We start from the raw sequence: 19987 nt of genomic DNA, 5'->3' as shown, positions 1-19987 counted from the left end.
CTTTTTTGTTCGTCTTGGCATGATACACATGTGTGCCAAATTTCATACATGTAGCTCAAACCATGTGGTCGTAGGGCTGCATTTAACAAGGCATAGGTGGCGCTCTAGAGCCATTTCCCAGTGCTCATATGTAAAACCATTAAAATACAAAATTTTTCACCAGACCTGGCATGTCTGCAAAATTTCATGAGTTTTTGAGCATGTTTAGGCCCTCAAAAAGGCCCTTGTTTCGCCTGAATAATAATAATAATAATAATAATAATAATAATTAAAGCTGCAAGCAGCGTTATGAGGGCCCTCGCACCCCCGGCGCGTCGAGCCACGCCCAACACCTAAAACCAGCACGTCCGATCTGATGTCACATTGATGGAATTCATGCATTTAACCACCAGCTAACATTTCAACTCATTCATTTATGATTAGTTAGTCGTTCCACTAGGTGGCGCTCTAACTATTACCGACAAATGGCATACCAAACATTTCCGAGCTCCAGTCTCATCACACCTGAGACGTTTGGGAGAGATTGGACATTGTGTTTTTGAGTGACAGCAGATTACTGCTTTGTGGCGAGTTATTCAAACTCTAAGTGCCGCCATGACCACCCCGTTTCCCTGAATGTAAAAAGCTTCGCAATTTAACATCACAAAGGTCTTTAGATTCCACAAACTTCAGATCGGTCCAATCTGATGAAATCCCTTGGAGGAGTTCGTCAAAGTATGAAGCCTGAAAAGAGGGGAAAATGTCGCCAAAATTACACATTAATTTTAAAATGGCTGACTTCCTGTTGGATTTGGGATATTGCTCCAAGAGACTTTTTTGTACATCTTATTATCTCCTATAAGCTAACCAGGTTTCAGACTCATACATAAAACACAGAGCTGGGGCTGATGTTTTGAAATATTGTAGGGGGCGCTGTGGAGCCATTTCGCGCTATTCAATGAAAATGATCACATGCCAACAAAGCGTTCATCCATTTGGAGGTGTGGGCCAAATTTCAAGCCTCTATAAACTTGCCAAGACCCTCAAAAGCCACTTCATCTTTCATGGTGAACAGCATTGCCACCAGGGTGCGCCGTTCAGTTTAAAGTCACAATTTTTGCACTGAAACATCACGAGGGACTGATGTTGATATTCACCGCTTTTGAGGTGGCCACGATGAACCTGTGAAAATCAGTACAACAAAGTGTAAGACATGACATTTCCTGTTCCCACTAGGTGGCGCTCTTCATATTCCTGACAATGGGCACATCAATCTGTTCAGGGCGGGTCTGACATCACGCCTGTAAAGTCTGGTACTGATCAGACTGGATTTCATTGAGTTATACTAATTTGTTTCTTCATGGCGAGACATCAAAGTTCGCCATGCTGCTGGGGTCACACCCTTACGCGAAAACTCACAGTTTTCACTGTACCCCAAGACCAACTCCTTAAGGCTTTCCTGGAGAAATATGAGGATGCAGATGTCACCCATCACTATACTGTACCCCAAAGTGTAAAACATGACATTTCCTGTTCCCACTAGGTGGCGCTGGCCCTTATGTCAAATATGGCACTTGAAATATGTTCAGGGGTGGAGCCTTATCATATGTGTGCTCTTTGGTCAAGGTCAGAAAATGTATGACAAAATGAGAGGCAATAAGATTTTCATGGCGAGTCATCGAAATTCGCCATGGCGCCACGGCCTCATAGTATTGTGAAAACTCAAAAGCTCCGCAATTTAACATGGCACAAGGGTGTAGTTGACACTGTCCAAATTTGAAGGTTATGAAATCAAACCCCAAGGAGGAGTTCGCAAAAGTTCGAGGCATGGAAATGGCAAAATTAGAGCCAAAATGTCACCTTCTCTTCCAAATGGCGGACTTCCTGTTGGGTTTGCGTCAATGGGCCCACAGACTTTTTTGTTCGTCTTGGCATGATATACATGTGTGCCAAATTTCATACATGTAGCTCAAACGATGTGGTCGTAGGGCTGCATTTAACAAGGCATAGGTGGCGCTGTAGAGCCATTTCCCAGTGCTCATATGTAAAACCATTAAAATACAAAATTTTTCACCAGACCTGGCATGTGTGCAAAATTTCATGAGTTTTTGAGCATGTTTAGGCCCTCAAAAAGGCCCTTGTTTTGCCTGAATAATAATAATAATAATAATAATAATAATAATTAAAGCTGCAAGCAGCGTTACGAGGGCCCTCGCACCCCCGGCGCGTCGAGCCAAGCCCAAAACCTAAAACCAGCACCTCCGATCTGATGTCACATTGATGGAATTCATGCATTTAACCACCAGCTAACATTTCAACTCATTCATTCATGATTAGTTAGTCGTTCCACTAGGTGGCGCTCTAACCATTATGTACAAATGGCATAACAATCACTTCCGAGCTCGAGTCTCATCACACCTGAGACGTTTGGGAGAGATTGGACATTGTGTTTTTGAGTGACAGCAGATTACTGCTTTTTGGCGAGTGATTCAAACTCTAAGTGCCACCATAACCACCCCGTTTCACTGAACGTAAAAAGCTTCGCAATTTAACATCACAAAGGTCTTTAGATTCCACACACTGGAGATTGGTTCAATATGATGAAATCCCTTGGAGGAGTTCGTCAAAGAACGGTGCCTGGAAAGAGGGGAAAATGTTGCCAAAATTACACATTAATTTTAAAATGGCTGACTTCCTGTTGGATTTGGGATATTGCACCAAGAGACTTTTTTGTACATCTTGATATCTCCTATAAGCTTACCAGGTTTCAGAATCATACATAGAACACAGAGCAGGGGCTGTGGTTTTGAAATTTTGTAGGGGGCGCTGTGGAGCCACTTCGCACTATTCAATGAAAATGATCACATGCCAACAAAGCGTTCATCCATTTGGAGGTGTGTGCCAAATTTCAAGCCTCTATAAACTTGCCAAGACCCTCAAAAGCCACTTCATCTTTCATGTTGAACAGCGTTGCCACCAGGGTGCGCCGTTCAGTTTAAAGTCACAATTTTTGCACTGAAGCATCACGAGGGACTGATGGTGATATTCACCGCTTTTGAGGTGGCCAAGATGAACCTGTGAAAATCAGTACAACAAAATTAAAGCCATGACATTTCCTGTTGCCACTAGGTGGCGCTGTCCGTATTTCCGACAATGGGCACATCAATCTGTTCAGGGCGGGTTTGACATCATGCCTGTAAAGTCTGGTACTGATCAGACTGGATTTCATTGAGTTATACTAATTTGTTTCTTCATGGCGTGACATCAAAGTTCGCCATGCTGCTGGGGTCACACCCTTTCGCGAAAACTCACAGTTTTCACTGTAACCCAAGACCAACTCCTTAAGGCTTTCCTGGAGAAATTTGAGGCTGCAGATGTCACCCATCACTATACTGTACCCCAAAGTGTAAAACATGACATTTCCTGTTCCCACTAGGTGGTGCTGTCCTTGATGTCAAATATGGCAGTTGAAATATGTTTAGGGGTGGACCCTTATCATATGTGTTCACTTTGGTCAAGGTCAGAAAATGTATGACAAAATGAGAGGCAATATGATTTTCATGGCGAGTCATCGAAATTCGCCATGGCGCCACGGCCTCACCGTATTGTGAAAACTCAAAAGCTCCGCAATTTAACATGGCACAAGGGTGTAGTTGACACTGTCCAAATTTGAAGCGTATAGAACCAAATGCCAAGGAGGAGTTCGTTAAAGTTCGAGGCATCGAAACGGTAAAATCAGAGCCAAAATGTCACATTCAATCCAAAATGGCGGACTTCCTGTTGGGTTTAGGACATTGCCATAATAGACTTTTTTGTTCGACTCTGAACGTTATATAGGTGTACTGACTTTCAAACTTTTAGGCCATACCCATACCGGGGGCTCGCGTTTTTCATTTTTCTAGGTGGCGCTACTGAGCTAATTTTCCCTGGCCATGTCTGAGAACATTAAAATACGTAAATTTTCACCAGACCTGACGCGTGTGCAAAATTTCATGAGTTTTCGAGCATGTTTAGGCCCTCAAACGGCCAATTCATTTGCCGAAATAATAATAATAATAATAATAATAATAATAATAATAAACAGAGCAATTACAATAGGGCCTTCGCACTGTCAGTGCTCGGGCCCTAATTAAAGCTGCAAGCAGCGTTATGAGGGCCCTCGCACCCCCGGCGCGTCGAGCCACGCCCAACACCTAAAACCAGCACGTCCGATCGATGTCACATTGATGGAATTCATGCATTTAACCACCAGCTAACATTTCAACTCATTCATTCATGATTAGCTAGTCGTTCCACTAGGTGGCACTCTAACCATTATGTACAAATGGCATAACAAACATTTCCGAACTCGAGTCTCATTATGCCTGCGACCTTTGGGTGAGATTGGACATTGTGTTTTTGAGTAACAGCAGATTACTGCGTTTTGGCGAGTGATTGAGAGTCTACGTGCCGCCATAACCACCCCGTTTCCCTGAACGTAAAAAGCTTCGCAATTTAACAACACAAAGGTCTTTGGATTCCACACACTGAAGAATAGTGCAATATGATGAAATCCCTTGGAGGAGTTCGTCAAAGAACGATGCCTGAAAAGAGGGGAAAATGTTGCCAAAATTGCACATTAATTTTAAAATGGCTGACTTCCTGTTGGATTTGGGATATTGCTCCAAGAGACTTTTTTGTACATCTTGATATCTCCTATAAGCTTACCAGGTTTCAGACTCATACATAAAACACAGAGCAGGGGCTGTGATTTTGAAATTTTGTAGGGGGCGCTGTGGAGCCATTTTGGGATATTCAATGAAAATGATCACATAACAACAAAGCCTTAACCACATTGGAGGTGTGCGCCAAATTTCAAGACTTTTTAAACTTTCCAAGCCCCTCAAAAGCCACTTCATCTTTCATGGTGAACCGCGTTGCCACCAGGGTGCGCCGTTCAGTTTAAAGTCACAATTTTTGCACTGAAGCATCACAAGGGACTGATGGTGATATTCACCGCTTTTGAGGTGGCCACGATGAACCTGTGAAAATCAGTACAACAAAATTAAAGCCATGACATTTCCTGTTCCCACTAGGTGGCGCTGTCCGTATTCCCGACAATGGGCACATCAATCTGTTCAGGGCGGGTCTGACATCATGCCTGTAAAGTCTGGTACTGATCAGACTGGATTTCATTGAGTTATACTAATTTGTTTCTTCATGGCGTGACATCAAAGTTCGCCATGCTGCTGGGGTCACACCCTTTTGCGAAAAGTCACAGTTTTCACTGTAACCCAAGACCAACTCCTTAAGGCTTTTCTGGAGAAATTTGAGGCTGCAGATGTCACCCATCACTATACTGTACCCCAAAGTGTAAAACATGACATTTCCTGTTCCCACTAGGTGGCGCTGTCCTTGATGTCAAATATGGCAGTTGAAATATGTTCAGGGGTGGAGCCTTATCATATGTGTTCACTTTGGTCAAGGTCAGAAAATGTATGACAAAATGAGAGGCAATAAGATTTTCATGGCGAGTCATCGAAATTCGCCATGGCGCCACGGCCTCATAGTATTGTGAAAACTCAAAAGCTCCGCAATTTAACATGGCACAAGGGTGTAGTTGACACTGTCCAAATTTGAAGGTTATGAAATGAAACCCCAAGGAGGAGTTCGCAAAAGTTCGAGGCATGGAAATGGCAAAATTAGAGCCAAAATGTCACCTTCTCTTCCAAATGGCGGACTTCCTGTTGGGTTTGCGTCAATGGGCCCACAGACTTTTTTGTTCGTCTTGGCATGATACACATGTGTGCCAAATTTCATACATGTAGCTCAAACGATGTGGTCGTAGGGCTGCATTTAACAAGGCATAGGTGGCGCTGTAGAGCCATTTCCCAGTGCTCATATGTAAAACCATTAAAATACAAAATTTTTCACCAGACCTGGCATGTGTGCAAAATTTCATGAGTTTTTGAGCATGTTTAGGCCCTCAAAAAGGCCCTTGTTTGGGGTGAATAATAATAATAATAATAATAATAATAATAATAAGAAACGGAGCAGATACAATAGGGCCTTCGCACTCTCGGTGCTCGGGCCCTAATTAAAGCTGCAAGCAGCGTTATGAGGGCCCTCGCACCCCCGGCGCGTCGAGCCAAGCCCAACACCTAAAACCAGCACCTCCGATCTGATGTCACATTGATGGAATTCATGCATTTAACCACCAGCTAACATTTCAACTCATTCATTCATGATTAGTTAGTCGTTCCACTAGGTGGCGCTCTAACCATCATGTACAAATGGCATAACAAACATTTCCGAGCTCGAGTCTCATCACGCCTATGAGCTTTGGGAGAGATTGGACATTGTGTCTTTGAGTGACAGCATATTACTGCTTTTTGGCGAGTGATTGAAACTCTACGTGCCGCCATGACCACCCCGTTTCCCTGAATGTAAAAAGCTTTGCAATTTAACATCACAAAGGTCTTTAGATTCCACACACAGGAGATCGCATCAATCTGATGAAAGCCCTTGGAGGAGTTCGTCAAAGAAGGGTGCCTGAAAAGAGGGGAAAATGTTGCCAAAATTGCACATTAATTTTAAAATGGCTGACTTCCTGTTGGATTTGGGATATTGCTCCAAGAGACTTTTTTGTACATCTTGATATCTCCTATAAGCTTACCAGGTTTCAGAATCATACATAAAACACAGAGCAGGGGCTGATATTTTGAAATATTGTAGGGGGCGCTGTGGAGCCATTTCGCGCTATTCAATGAAAATTATCACATAACAACAAAGCCTTCATCACATTGGAGGTGTGTGCCAAATTTCAAGCCTCTATAAACTTTCCAAGCCCCTCAAAAGCCACTTCATCTTTCATGGTGGACCACGTTGCCACCAGGGTGCGCCGTTCAGTTTAAAGTCACAATTTTTGCACTGAAGCATCATGAGGGACTGATGGTGATATTCTCCGCTTTTGAGGTGGCCACGATGAACCTGTGAAAATCAGTACAACAAAATTAAAGCCATGACATTTCCTGTTGCCACTAGGTGGCGCTGTCCGTATTCCCGACAATGGGCACATCAATCTGTTCAGGGCGGGTCTGACATCATGCCTGTAAAGTCTGGTACTGATCAGACTGGATTTCATTGAGTTATACTAATTTGTTTCTTCATGGCGTGACATCAAAGTTCGCCATGCCGCTGAGGTCACACCCTTTGGCGAAAAGTCACAGTTTTCACTGTAACCCAAGACCAACTCCTTAAGGCTTTCCTGGAGAAATTTGAGGCTGCAGATGTCACCCATCACTATACTGTACCCCAAAGTGTAAAACATGACATTTCCTGTTCCCACTAGGTGGCGCTGTCCCTGGTGTCAAATATGGCAGTTGAAATATGTTCAGGGGTGGAGCCTTATCATATGTGTTCACTTTGGTCAAGGTCAGAAAATCTATGACAGAATGAGAGGCAATAAGATTTTCATGGCGAGTCATCGTAATTCGCCATGGCGCCACGGCCTCACCGTATTGTGAAAACTCAAAAGCTCCGCAATTTAACATGGCACAAGGGTGTAGTTGATACTGACCAAATATGAAGGTTATGAAATCAAACCCCAAGGAGGAGTTCGCAAAAGTTCGAGGCATGGAAATGGCAAAATTAGAGCCAAAATGTCACCTTCTCTTCCAAATGGCGGACTTCCTGTTGGGTTTGCGTCAATGGGCCCACAGACTTTTTTGTTCGTCTTGGCATGATACACATGTGTGCCAAATTTCATACATGTAGCTCAAACGATGTGGTCGTAGGGCTGCATTTAACAAGGCATAGGTGGCGCTGTAGAGCCATTTCCCAGTGCTCATATGTAAAACCATTAAAATACAAAATTTTTCACCAGACCTGGCATGTGTGCAAAATTTCATGAGTTTTTGAGCATGTTTAGGCCCTCAAAAAGGCCCTTGTTTTGCCTGAATAATAATAATAATAATAATTAAAGCTGCAAGCAGCGTTATGAGGGCCCTCGCACCCCCGACGTGTCGAGCCATGCCCAACACCTGAAACCAGCACGTCCGATCTGATGTCACATTGATGGAATTCATGCATTTAACCACCAGTTAACATTTCATTTGGTTCAACCATGAGTATAGTCGTCCCACTAGGTGGCGCTCTAACCATTATAGACAAAGGGCATAACAAACATTTCCGAGCTCGAGTCTCATCACGCCTGCGACCTTTGGGAAAGATTGGACTTTGTGTCTTTGAGTGACAGCATATTACTGCTTTTTGGCGAGTGATTGAAACTCCACGTGCCGCCATGACCACCCCGTTTCCTTGAACGTAAAAAGCTTCGCAATTTAACATCACAAAGGTCTTTAGATTCCACACACTGGAGAATGGTTCAATATGATGAAATCCCTTGGAGGAGTTCGTCAAAGTATGAAGCCTGAAAAGAGGGGAAAATGTCGCCAAAATTACACATGAATTTTAAAATGGCTGACTTCCTGTTGGATTTGGGATATTGCTCCAAGAGACTTTTTTGTACATCTTGATATTTTCCATAAGCTTACCAGGTTTCAGACTCATAGATGAAACACAGAGCTGGGGCTGATGTTTTGAAATATTGTAGGGGGCGCTGTGGAGCCATTTTGCGCTATTCAATGAAAATGATCACATAACAACAAAGCCTTCATACATTTGGAGGTGTGTGCCAACTTTCAAGCCTCTATACACTTTCCAAGCCCCTCAAAAGCCACTTCATCTTTCATGGTGGACCGCGTTGCCACCAGGGTGCGCCGTTCAGTTTAAAGTCACAATTTTTGCACTGAAGCATCACGAACCTGTGAAAATCAGTACAACAAAATTAAAGCCATGACATTTCCTGTTGCCACTAGGTGGCGCTGTCCGTATTTCCGACAATGGGCACATCAATCTGTTCAGGGCGGGTCTGACATCATGCCTGTAAAGTCTGGTACTGATCAGACTGGATTTCATTGAGTTATACTAATTTGTTTCTTCATGGCGTGACATCAAAGTTCGCCATGCCGCTGGGGTCACACCCTTTCGCGAAAACTCACAGTTTTCACTGTAACCCAAGACCAACTCCTTAAGGCTTTTCTGGAGAAATTTGAGGCTGCAGATGTCACCCATCACAATACTGTACCCCAAAGTGTAAAACATGACATTTCCTGTTCCCACTAGGTGGCGCTGTCCCTGGTGTCAAATATGGCAGTTGAAATATGTTCAGGGGTGGAGCCTTATCATATGTGTTCACTTTGGTCAAGGTCAGAAAATGTATCACAAAATGAGAGGCAATAAGATTTTCATGGCGAGTCATCGAAATTCGCCGTGGCGCCACGGCCTCATGGTATTGTGAAAACTCAAAAGCTCCGCAATTTAACATGGCCCAGGTGTGTAGTTGAAACTGACCAAAGATGAAGCTTATACGACCAAATCCCAAGGAGGAGTTCGTAAAAGTTCGAGGCATGGAAACGGCAAAATTAGAGCCAAAATGTCACCTTCACGTCCAAATGGCGGACTTCCTGTTGGGTTTGCGTCAATGGGCCCACTGACTTTTTTGTTCGTCTTGGCATGATACACATGTGTGCCAAATTTCATACATGTAGCCCAAACGATGTGGTCGTAGGGCTGCATTTTACAAGGCATAGGTGGCGCTGTAGAGCCATTTCCCAGTGCTCATATGTAAAACCATTAAAATACAAAATTTTTCACCAGACCTGGCATGTGTGCAAAATTTCATGAGTTTTTGAGCATGTTTAGGCCCTCAAAAAGGCCCTTGTTTGGGGTGAATAATAATAATAATAATTAAAGCTGCAAGCAGCGTTATGAGGGCCCTCGCACCCCCGGCGTGTCGAGCCACACCCAACACCTAAAACCAGCACGTCCGATCTGATGTCACATTGATGGAATTCATGCATTTAACCAACAGCTAACAATTCATCTCATTCAATCATGATTATAGTCGTCCCACTAGGTGGCGCTCTAACCATTAATGACAAATGGCATAACAAACATTTCCGAGCTTGAGTCTCATCATGCCTGCGACCTTTGGGAGAGATTGGACATTGCGTTTTTGAGTGACAGCAGATTACTGCTTTTTGGCGAGTGATTCAAACTCCACGTGGCGCCATGACCATCCCGTTTCCCTGAACGTAAAAAGCTTCGCAATTTAACATCACAAAGGTCTTTAGATTCCACACACTGGAGAATGGTTCAATATGATGAAATCCCTTGGAGGAGTTCGTCAAAGTATGAAGCCTGAAAAGAGGGGAAAATGTCATCAAAATTGCACATTAATTTTAAAATGGCTGACTTCCTGTTGGATTTGGGATATTGCTCCAAGAGACTTTTTTGTACATCTTGATATTTTCCATAAGCTTACCAGGTTTCAGACTCATAGATGAAACACAGAGCAGGGGCTGTTGTTTTGAAATTTTGTAGGGGGCGCTGTGGAGCAATTTCGCGCTATTCAATAAAAATGATCACATGACAACAAAGCCTTCATCCATTTGGAGGTGTGTGCCAAATTTCAAGCCTCTATAAACTTTCCAAGACCCTCAAAAGCCACTTCATCTTTCATGGTGAACCGCGTTGCCACCAGGGTGCGCCGTTCAGTTTAAAGTCACAATTTTTGCACTGAAGCATCACGAGGGACTGATGGTGATATTCACCGCTTTTGAGGTGGCCACGATGAACCTGTGAAAATCAGTACAACAAAATTAAAGGCATGACATTTCCTGTTGCCACTAGGTGGCGCTGTGCGTATTCCCGACAATGGGCACATCAATCTGTTCAGGGCGGGTCTGACATCATGCCTGTAAAGTCTGGTACTGATCAGACTGGATTTCATTTAGTTATACTAATTTGTTTCTTCATGGCGAGATATCAAAGTTCGCCATGCCGCTGGGGTCACACCCTTTCGCGAAAAGTCACAGTTTTCACTGTAACCCAAGACCAACTCCTTAAGGCTTTCCTGGAGAAATTTGAGGCTGCAGATGTTACCCATCACAATACTGTATCCCAAAGTGTAAAACATGACATTTCCTGTTCCCACTAGGTGGCGCTGTCCTTGATTTTAAATATGGCAGTTGAAATATGTTCAGGGGTGGAGCCTTATCGTATGTGTGCTCTTTGGTCCAGATTGGAATATGTATGACAGAATGAGAGGCAATAAGATTTTCATGGCGAGTCATCGACATTCGCCATGGCGCCACGGCCTCATAGTATTGTGAAAACTCAAAAGCTCCGCAATTTAACATGGCACAAGGGTGTAGTTGACACTGTCCAAATTTGAAGTTTATGGGACCAAATCCCAAGGAGGAGTTCGTTAAAGTACAAGGCATGGAAATGGCAAAATTTGAGCCAAAATGTCACCTTCTCTTCCAAATGGCGGACTTCCTGTTGGGTTTGCGTCAATGGGCCCACAGACTTTTTTGTTCGTCTTGGCATGATACACATGTGTGCCAAATTTCATACATGTAGCTCAAACCATGTGGTCGTAGGGCTGCATTTAACAAGGCATAGGTGGCGCTGTAGAGCCATTTCCCAGTGCTCATATGTAAAACCATTAAAATACAAAATTTTTCACCAGACCTGGCATGTGTGCAAAATTTCATGAGTTTTTGAGCATGTTTAGGCCCTCAAAAAGGCCCTTGTTTGGGGTGAATAATAATAATAATAATAATAATAATAATAATAAGAAACGGAGCAGATACAATAGGGCCTTCGCACTCTCGGTGCTCGGGCCCTAATAATAAGAAACGGAGCAGATACAATAGGGCCTTCGCACTCTCAGTGCTCGGGCCCTAATAATAATAATAAGAAACGGAGCAGATACAATAGGGCCTTCGCACTCTCGGTGCTCGGGCCCTAATTAAAGCTGCAAGCAGCGTTATGAGGGCCCTCGCACCCCGGCGTGTCGAGCCACGCCCAACACCTAAAACCAGCACCTCCAATCTGATGTCACATTGATGGAATTCATGCATTTAACCACCAGCTAACATTTCATTTGGTTCAACCATGAGTATAGTCGTCCCACTAGGTGGCGCTCTAACCATTATAGACAAAGGGCATAACAAACATTTCCGAGCTCGAGTCTCATCACGCCTGCGACCTTTGGGAGAGATTGGACTTTGTGTCTTTGAGTGACAGCATATTACTGCTTTTTGGCGAGTGATTGAAACTCTAAGTGCCGCCATGACCACCCCGTTTCCCTGAACGTAAAAAGCTTCGCAATTTAACATCACAAAGGTCTTTAGATTCCACAAACTTCAGATCGGTCCAATCTGATGAAATCCCTTGGAGGAGTTCGTCAAAGTATGAAGCCTGAAAAGAGGGGAAAATGTCGCCAAAATTACACATGAATTTTAAAATGGCTGACTTCCTGTTGGATTTGGGATATTGCTCCAAGAGACTTTTTTGTACATCTTAATATCTTCCATGAGCTTACCAAGTTTCAGACTCATAGATAAAACACAGAGCAGGGGCTGATATTTTGAAACTTTGTAGGGGGCGCTGTGGAGCAATTTCGCGCTATTCAATGAAAATGATCACATGACAACAAAGCCTTCATCCATTTGGGGGTGTGTGCCAAATTTCAAGCCTCTATAAACTTTCCAAGCCCCTCAAAAGCCACTTCATCTTTCATGTTGAACCGCGTTGCCACCAGGGTGCGCCGTTCAGTGTAAAGTCACAATTTTTGCACTGAAGCATCACGAGGGACTAATGGTGATATTCACCGCTTTTGAGGTGGCCACGATGAACCTGTGAAAATCAGTACAACAAAATTAAAGCCATGACATTTCCTGTGGCCACTAGGTGGCGCTGTCCGTATTTCCGACAATGGGCACGTCAATCTGTTCAGGGCGGGTCTGACATCATGCCTGTAAAGTCTGGTACTGATCAGACTGGATTTCATTGAGTTATACTAATTTGTTTCTTCATGGCGTGACATCAAAGTTCGCCATGCTGCTGGGGTCACACCCTTTTGCGAAAAGTCACAGTTTTCACTGTAACCCAAGACCAACTCCTTAAGGCTTTCCTGGAGAAATTTGAGGCTGCAGGTGTCACCCATCACTATACTGTACCCCAAAGTGTAAAACATGACATTTCCTGTTCCCACTAGGTGGCGCTGTCCTTGGTGTCAAATATGGCAGTTGAAATATGTTCAGGGGTGGAGCCTTATCATATGTGTTCACTTTGGTCAAGGTCAGAAAATGTATGACAAAATGAGAGGCAATAAGATTTTCATGGCGAGTCATCGAAATTCGCCATGGCGCCACGGCCTCATAGTATTGTGAAAACTCAAAAGCTCCGCAATTTAACATGGCACAAGGGTGTAGTTGACACTGTCCAAATTTGAAGGTTATGAAATGAAACCCCAAGGAGGAGTTCGCAAAAGTTCGAGGCATGGAAATGGCAAAATTAGAGCCAAAATGTCACCTTCTCTTCCAAATGGCGGACTTCCTGTTGGGTTTGCGTCAATGGGCCCACAGACTTTTTTGTTCGTCTTGGCATGTTACACATGTGTGCCAAATTTCATACATGTAGCTGAAACGATGTGGTCGTAGGGCTGCATTTAACAAGGCATAGGTGGCGCTGTAGAGCCATTTCCCAGTGCTCATATGTAAAACCATTAAAATACAAAATTTTTCACCAGATCTGGCATGTGTGCAAAATTTCATGAGTTTTTGAGCATGTTTAGGCCCTCAAAAAGGCCCTTGTTTTGCCTGAATAATAATAATAATAATAATAATAATAATAATAATAATTAAAGCTGCAAGCAGCGTTATGAGGGCCCTCGCACCCCCGGCACGTCGAGCCACTGCCAACACCTCAAACCGGCACGTCCGATGTGATGTCACATTGATGGATTTCATGCTTTTAATCACCAGCTAACATTTCATCTTATTCAACCAGGATTATAGTCATGCCACTAGGTGGCGCTCTAACCATTATTGACAAATAGCATAACAAACATTTCCAAGCTCGAGTCTCATCACACCTGCGACCTTTGGGAGAGATTGGACATTGTGTTTTTTAGTGACAGCAGATTACTGCTTTTTGCGAGTGATTGAAACTCTACGTGCCGCCATGACCACCCCGTTTCCCTGAACGGAAAAAGCTTCGCAATTTAACATCACAAAGGTCTTTAGATTCTACACACTGAAGAATGCTTCAATATGATGAAATCCCTTGGAGGAGTTCGTCAAAGTATGAGGCCTGAAAAGGGGGGAAAATGTCATCAAAATTACACATTAATTTTAAAATGGCTGACTTCCTGTTGGATTTGGGATATTGCTCCAAGAGACTTTTTTGTACATCTTGATATCTTACACAAGCTTACCAAGTGTCAGACTCATAGATGAAACACAGAGCAGGGGCTGATGTTTTGAAATATTGTAGGGGGCGCTGTGGAGCCATTTTGCGCTATTCAAGGAAAATGGTTACATAACAACAATGCCTTCATCCATTTGGAGGTGTGTGCCAAATTTCAAGCCTCTATAAACTTTCCAAGCCCCTCAAAAGCCACTTCATCTTTCATGATGAACCGCGTTGCCACCAGGGTGCGCCGTTCAGTTTAAAGTCACAATTTTTGCACTGAAGCATCACGAGGGACTGATGGTGATATTCACCGCTTTTGAGGTGGCCACGATCAACCTGTGAAAATCAGTACAACAAAGTTAAAGCCATGACATTTCCTGTTGCCACTAGGTGGCGCTGTCCGTATTTCCGACAATGGGCACATCAATCTGTTCAGGGCGGGTCTGACATCATGCCTGTAAAGTCTGGTACTGATCAGACTGGATTTCATTGAGTTATACTAATTTGTTTCTTCATGGCGTGACATCAAAGTTCGCCATGCTGCTGGGGTCACACCCTTTCGCGAAAACTCACAGTTTTCACTGTAACCCAAGACCAACTCCTTAAGGCTTTCCTGGAGAAATTTGAGGCTGCAGATGTCACCCATCACTATACTGTACCCCAAAGTGTAAAACATGACATTTCCTGTTCCCACTAGGTGGCGCTGTCCTTCATGTCAAATATGGCAGTTGAAATATGTTCAGGGGTGGAGCCTTATCATATGTGTTGACTTTGGTCAAGGTCAGAAAATGTATGACAAAATGAGAGGCAATAAGATTTTCATGGCGAGTCATCGAAATTCGCCATGGCGCCACGGCCTCATAGTATTGTGAAAACTCAAAAGCTCCGCAATTTAACATGGCCCAGGTGTGTAGTTGACACTGACCAAATATGAAGATTATACGACCAAATCCCAAGGAGGAGTTCGTTAAAGTTCGAGGCATGGAAATGGCAAAATTAGAGCCAAAATGTCAACTTCTCTTCCAAATGGCGGACTTCCTGTTGGGTTTGCGTCAATGGGCCCACAGACTTTTTTGTTCGTCTTGGCATGATACACATGTGTGCCAAATTTCATACATGTAGCTCAAACGATGTGGTCGTAGGGCTGCATTTAACAAGGCATAGGTGGCGCTGTAGAGCCATTTCCCAGTGCTCATATGTAAAACCATTAAAATACAAAATTTTTCACCAGACCTGGCATGTGTGCAAAATTTCATGAGTTTTTGACCATGTTTAGGCCCTCAAAAAGGCCCTTGTTTGGGGTGAATAATAATAATAATAATAATAATAATAATAATAATAATAATTAAAGCTGCAAGCAGCGTTATGAGGGCCCTCGCACCCTGGCGTGTCGAGCCACGCCCAACACCTAAAACCAGCACGTCCAATGTGATGTCACATTGATGGAATTCATGCATTTAACCACCAGCTAACATTTCATCTCATTGAACCATGATTATAGTCATCCCACTAGGTGGCGCTCTAACTATTACTGACAAATGGCATAACAAACATTTCCGAGCTCGAGTCTCATCACACCTGCGACGTTTGGGAGAGATTGGATATTGTGTTTTTGAGTGACAGCAGATTACTGCTTTTTGGCGAGTGATTGAAACTCTAAGTGCCGCCATGACCACCCCGTTTCCCTGAACGTAAAAAGCTTCGCAATTTAACATCACAAAGGTCTTTAGATTCCACAAACTTCAGATCGGTCCAATCTGATGAAATCCCTTGGAGGAGTTCGTCAAAGTATGAAGCCTGAAAAGAGGGGAAAATGTCGCCAAAATTACACATGAATTTTAAAATGGCTGACTTCCTGTTGGATTTGGGATATTGCTCCAAGAGACTTTTTTGTACATCTTAATATCTTCCATGAGCTTACCAAGTTTCAGACTCATAGATAAAACACAGAGCAGGGGCTGATATTTTGAATCTTTGTAGGGGGCGCTGTGGAGCAATTTCGCGCTATTCAATGAAAATGATCACATGACAACAAAGCCTTCATACATTTCGGGGTGTGTGCCAAATTTAAAGCCTCTATAAACTTTCCAAGCCCCTCAAAAGCCACTTCATCTTTCATGTTGAACCGCGTTGCCACCAGGGTGCGCCGTTCAGTGTAAAGTCACAATTTTTGCACTGAAGCATCACGAGGGACTGATGGTGATATTCACCGCTTTTGAGGTGGCCACGATCAACCTGTGAAAATCAGTACAACAAAATTAAAGCCATGACATTTCCTGTGGCCACTAGGTGGCGCTGTCCGTATTTCCGACAATGGGCACGTCAATCTGTTCAGGGCGGGTCTGACATCATGCCTGTAAAGTCTGGTACTGATCAGACTGGATTTCATTGAGTTATACTAATTTGTTTCTTCATGGCGTGACATCAAAGTTCGCCATGCTGCTGGGGTCACACCCTTTTGCGAAAAGTCACAGTTTTCACGGTAACCCAAGACCAACTCCTTAAGGCTTTCCTGGAGAAATTTGAGGCTGCAGGTGTCACCCATCACTATACTGTACCCCAAAGTGTAAAACATGACATTTCCTGTTCCCACTAGGTGGCGCTGTCCCTGGTGTCAAATATGGCAGTTGAAATATGTTCAGGGGTGGAGCCTTATCATATGTGTTCACTTTGGTCAAGGTCAGAAAATGTATGACAAAATGAGAGGCAATAAGATTTTCATGGCGAGTCATCGAAATTCGCCATGGCGCCACGGCCTCATAGTATTGTGAAAACTCAAAAGCTCCGCAATTTAACATGGCACAAGGGTGTAGTTGACACTGTCCAAATTTGAAGGTTATGAAATGAAACCCCAAGGAGGAGTTCGCAAAAGTTCGAGGCATGGAAATGGCAAAATTAGAGCCAAAATGTCACCTTCTCTTCCAAATGGCGGACTTCCTGTTGGGTTTGCGTCAATGGGCCCCCAGACTTTTTTGTTCGTCTTGGCATGATACACATGTGTGCCAAATTTCATACATGTAGCTCAAACGATGTGGTCGTAGGGCTGCATTTAACAAGGCATAGGTGGCGCTGTAGAGCCATTTCCCAGTGCTCATATGTAAAACCATTAAAATACAAAATTTTTCACCAGACCTGGCATGTGTGCAAAATTTCATGAGTTTTTGAGCATGTTTAGGCCCTCAAAAAGGCCCTTGTTTCGCCTGAATAATAATAATAATAATAATAATAATAATAATAATAATAAGAAACGGAGCAGATACAATAGGGCCTTCGCACTCTCGGTGCTCGGGCCCTAATAATAAGAAACGGAGCAGATACAATAGGGCCTTCGCACTCTCGGTGCTCGGGCCCTAATAATTAAAGCTGCAAGCAGCGTTATGAGGGCCCTCGCACCCCCGGCACGTCGAGCCACGCCCAACACCTAAAACCAGCACCTCCGATCTGATGTCACATTGATGGAATTCATGCATTTAACCACCAGCTAACATTTCAACTCATTCATTCATGATTAGTTAGTCGTTCCACTAGGTGGCGCTCTAACCATTATGTACAAATGGCATAACAAACATTTCCGAGCTCGAGTCTCATCACGCCTGCGACCTTTGGGAGAGATTGGATATTGTGTTTTTGAGTGACAGCAGATTACTGCTTTTTGGCGAGTGATTCAAACTCTAAGTACCGCCATAACCACCCCTTTTCCCTGAACGTAAAAAGCTTCGCAATTTAACAACACAAAGGTCTTTGGATTCCACACACTGAAGAATAGTGCAATATGATGAAATCCCTTGGAGGAGTTCGTCAAAGAACGGTGCCTGGAAAGAGGGCAAAATGTTGCCAAAATTGCACATTAATTTTAAAATGGCTGACTTCCTGTTGGATTTGGGATATTGCTCCAAGAGACTTTTTTGTACATCTTGATATCTCCTATAAGCTTACCAGGTTTCAGACTCATACATAAAACACAGAGCTGGGGCTGTGATTTTGAAATTTTGTAGGGGGCGCTGTGGAGCCATTTTGGGATATTCAATGAAAATGATCACATAACAACAAAGCCTTAACCACATTGGAGGTGTGCGCCAAATTTCAAGACTTTTTAAACTTTCCAAGCCCCTCAAAAGCCACTTCATCTTTCATGGTGAACCGCGTTGCCACCAGGGTGCGGCGTTCAGTTTAAAGTCACAATTTTTGCACTGAAGCATCACAAGGGACTGATGGTGATATTCACCGCTTTTGAGGTGGCCACGATGAACCTGTGAAAATCAGTACAACAAAATTAAAGCCATGACATTTCCTGTTCCCACTAGGTGGCGCTGTCCGTATTCCCGACAATGGGCACATCAATCTGTTCAGGGCGGGTCTGACATCATGCCTTTAAAGTCTGGTACTGATCAGACTGGATTTCATTGAGTTATACTAATTTGTTTCTTCATGGCGTGACATCAAAGTTCGCCATGCCGCTGGGGTCACACCCTTTCGCGAAAACTCACAGTTTTCACTGTAACCCAAGACCAACTCCTTAAGGCTTTCCTGGAGAAATTTGAGGCTGCAGATGTCACCCATCACAATACTGTACCCCAAAGTGTAAAACATGACATTTCCTGTTCCCACTAGGTGGCGCTGTCCCTGGTGTCAAATATGGCAGTTGAAATATGTTCAGGGGTGGAGCCTTATCATATGTGTTCACTTTGGTCAAGGTCAGAAAATGTATGACAAAATGAGAGGCAATAAGATTTTCATGGCGAGTCATCGAAATTCGCCGTGGCGCCACGGCCTCATGGTATTGTGAAAACTCAAAAGCTCCGCAATTTAACATGGCCCAGGTGTGTAGTTGAAACTGTCCAAATTTGAAGCTTATAGGACCAAATCCCAAGGAGGAGTTCGTTAAAGTTCGAGGCATGGAAATGGCAAAATTAGAGCCAAAATGTCACCTTCTCTTCCAAATGGCGGACTTCCTGTTGGGTTTGCGTCAATGGGCCCCCAGACTTTTTTGTTCGTCTTGGCATGATACACATGTGTGCCAAATTTCATACATGTAGCTCAAACGATGTGGTCGTAGGGCTGCATTTAACAAGGCATAGGTGGCGCTGTAGAGCCATTTCCCAGTGCTCATATGTAAAACCATTAAAATACAAAATTTTTCACCAGACCTGGCATGTGTGCAAAATTTCATGAGTTTTTGAGCATGTTTAGGCCCTCAAAAAGGCCATTGTTTTGCCTGAATAATAATAATAATAATAAGAAACGGAGCAGATACAATAGGGCCTTCGCACTCTCAGTGCTCGGGCCCTAATAATAATAAACAGAGCAATTACAATAGGGCCTTCGCACAGTCAGTGCTCGGGCCCTAATAATTAAAGCTGCAAGCAGCGTTATGAGGGCCCTCGCACCCCCGGCGCGTCGAGCCACGCCCAACACCTAAAACCAGCACCTCCGATCTGATGTCACATTGATGGAATTCATGCATTTAACCACCAGCTAACATTTCAACTCATTCATTCATGATTAGTTAGTCGTTCCACTAGGTGGCGCTCTAACCATTATGTACAAATGGCATAACAAACACTTCCAAGCTCGAGTCTCATCACACCTGAGACGTTTGGGAGAGATTGGACATTGTGTTTTTGAGTGACAGCAGATTACTGCTTTTTGGCGAGTGATTCAAACTCTAAGTGCCGCCATAACCACCCCGTTTCCCTGGACG

General features: G+C 43.7%; 1 long non-coding RNA gene across 1 annotated transcript in view; it reads left to right on the top strand.

Moving 5' to 3' along the window:
* LOC309717093 overlaps positions 1–19987 on the top strand; it is a 189650-nt gene that overhangs the window by 85138 nt on the left and 84525 nt on the right. The gene's annotated exons all lie outside the window — the stretch shown is intronic.

Source organism: Aulonocara stuartgranti (assembly GCF_965226115.1).
Source record: "Aulonocara stuartgranti genome assembly, chromosome: 11".
Lineage (NCBI taxonomy): Eukaryota > Metazoa > Chordata > Actinopteri > Cichliformes > Cichlidae > Aulonocara > Aulonocara stuartgranti.
The sequence above is the reverse complement of the archived record's forward strand: the minus strand, read 5'-3'. Positions and strand labels throughout refer to the sequence as shown.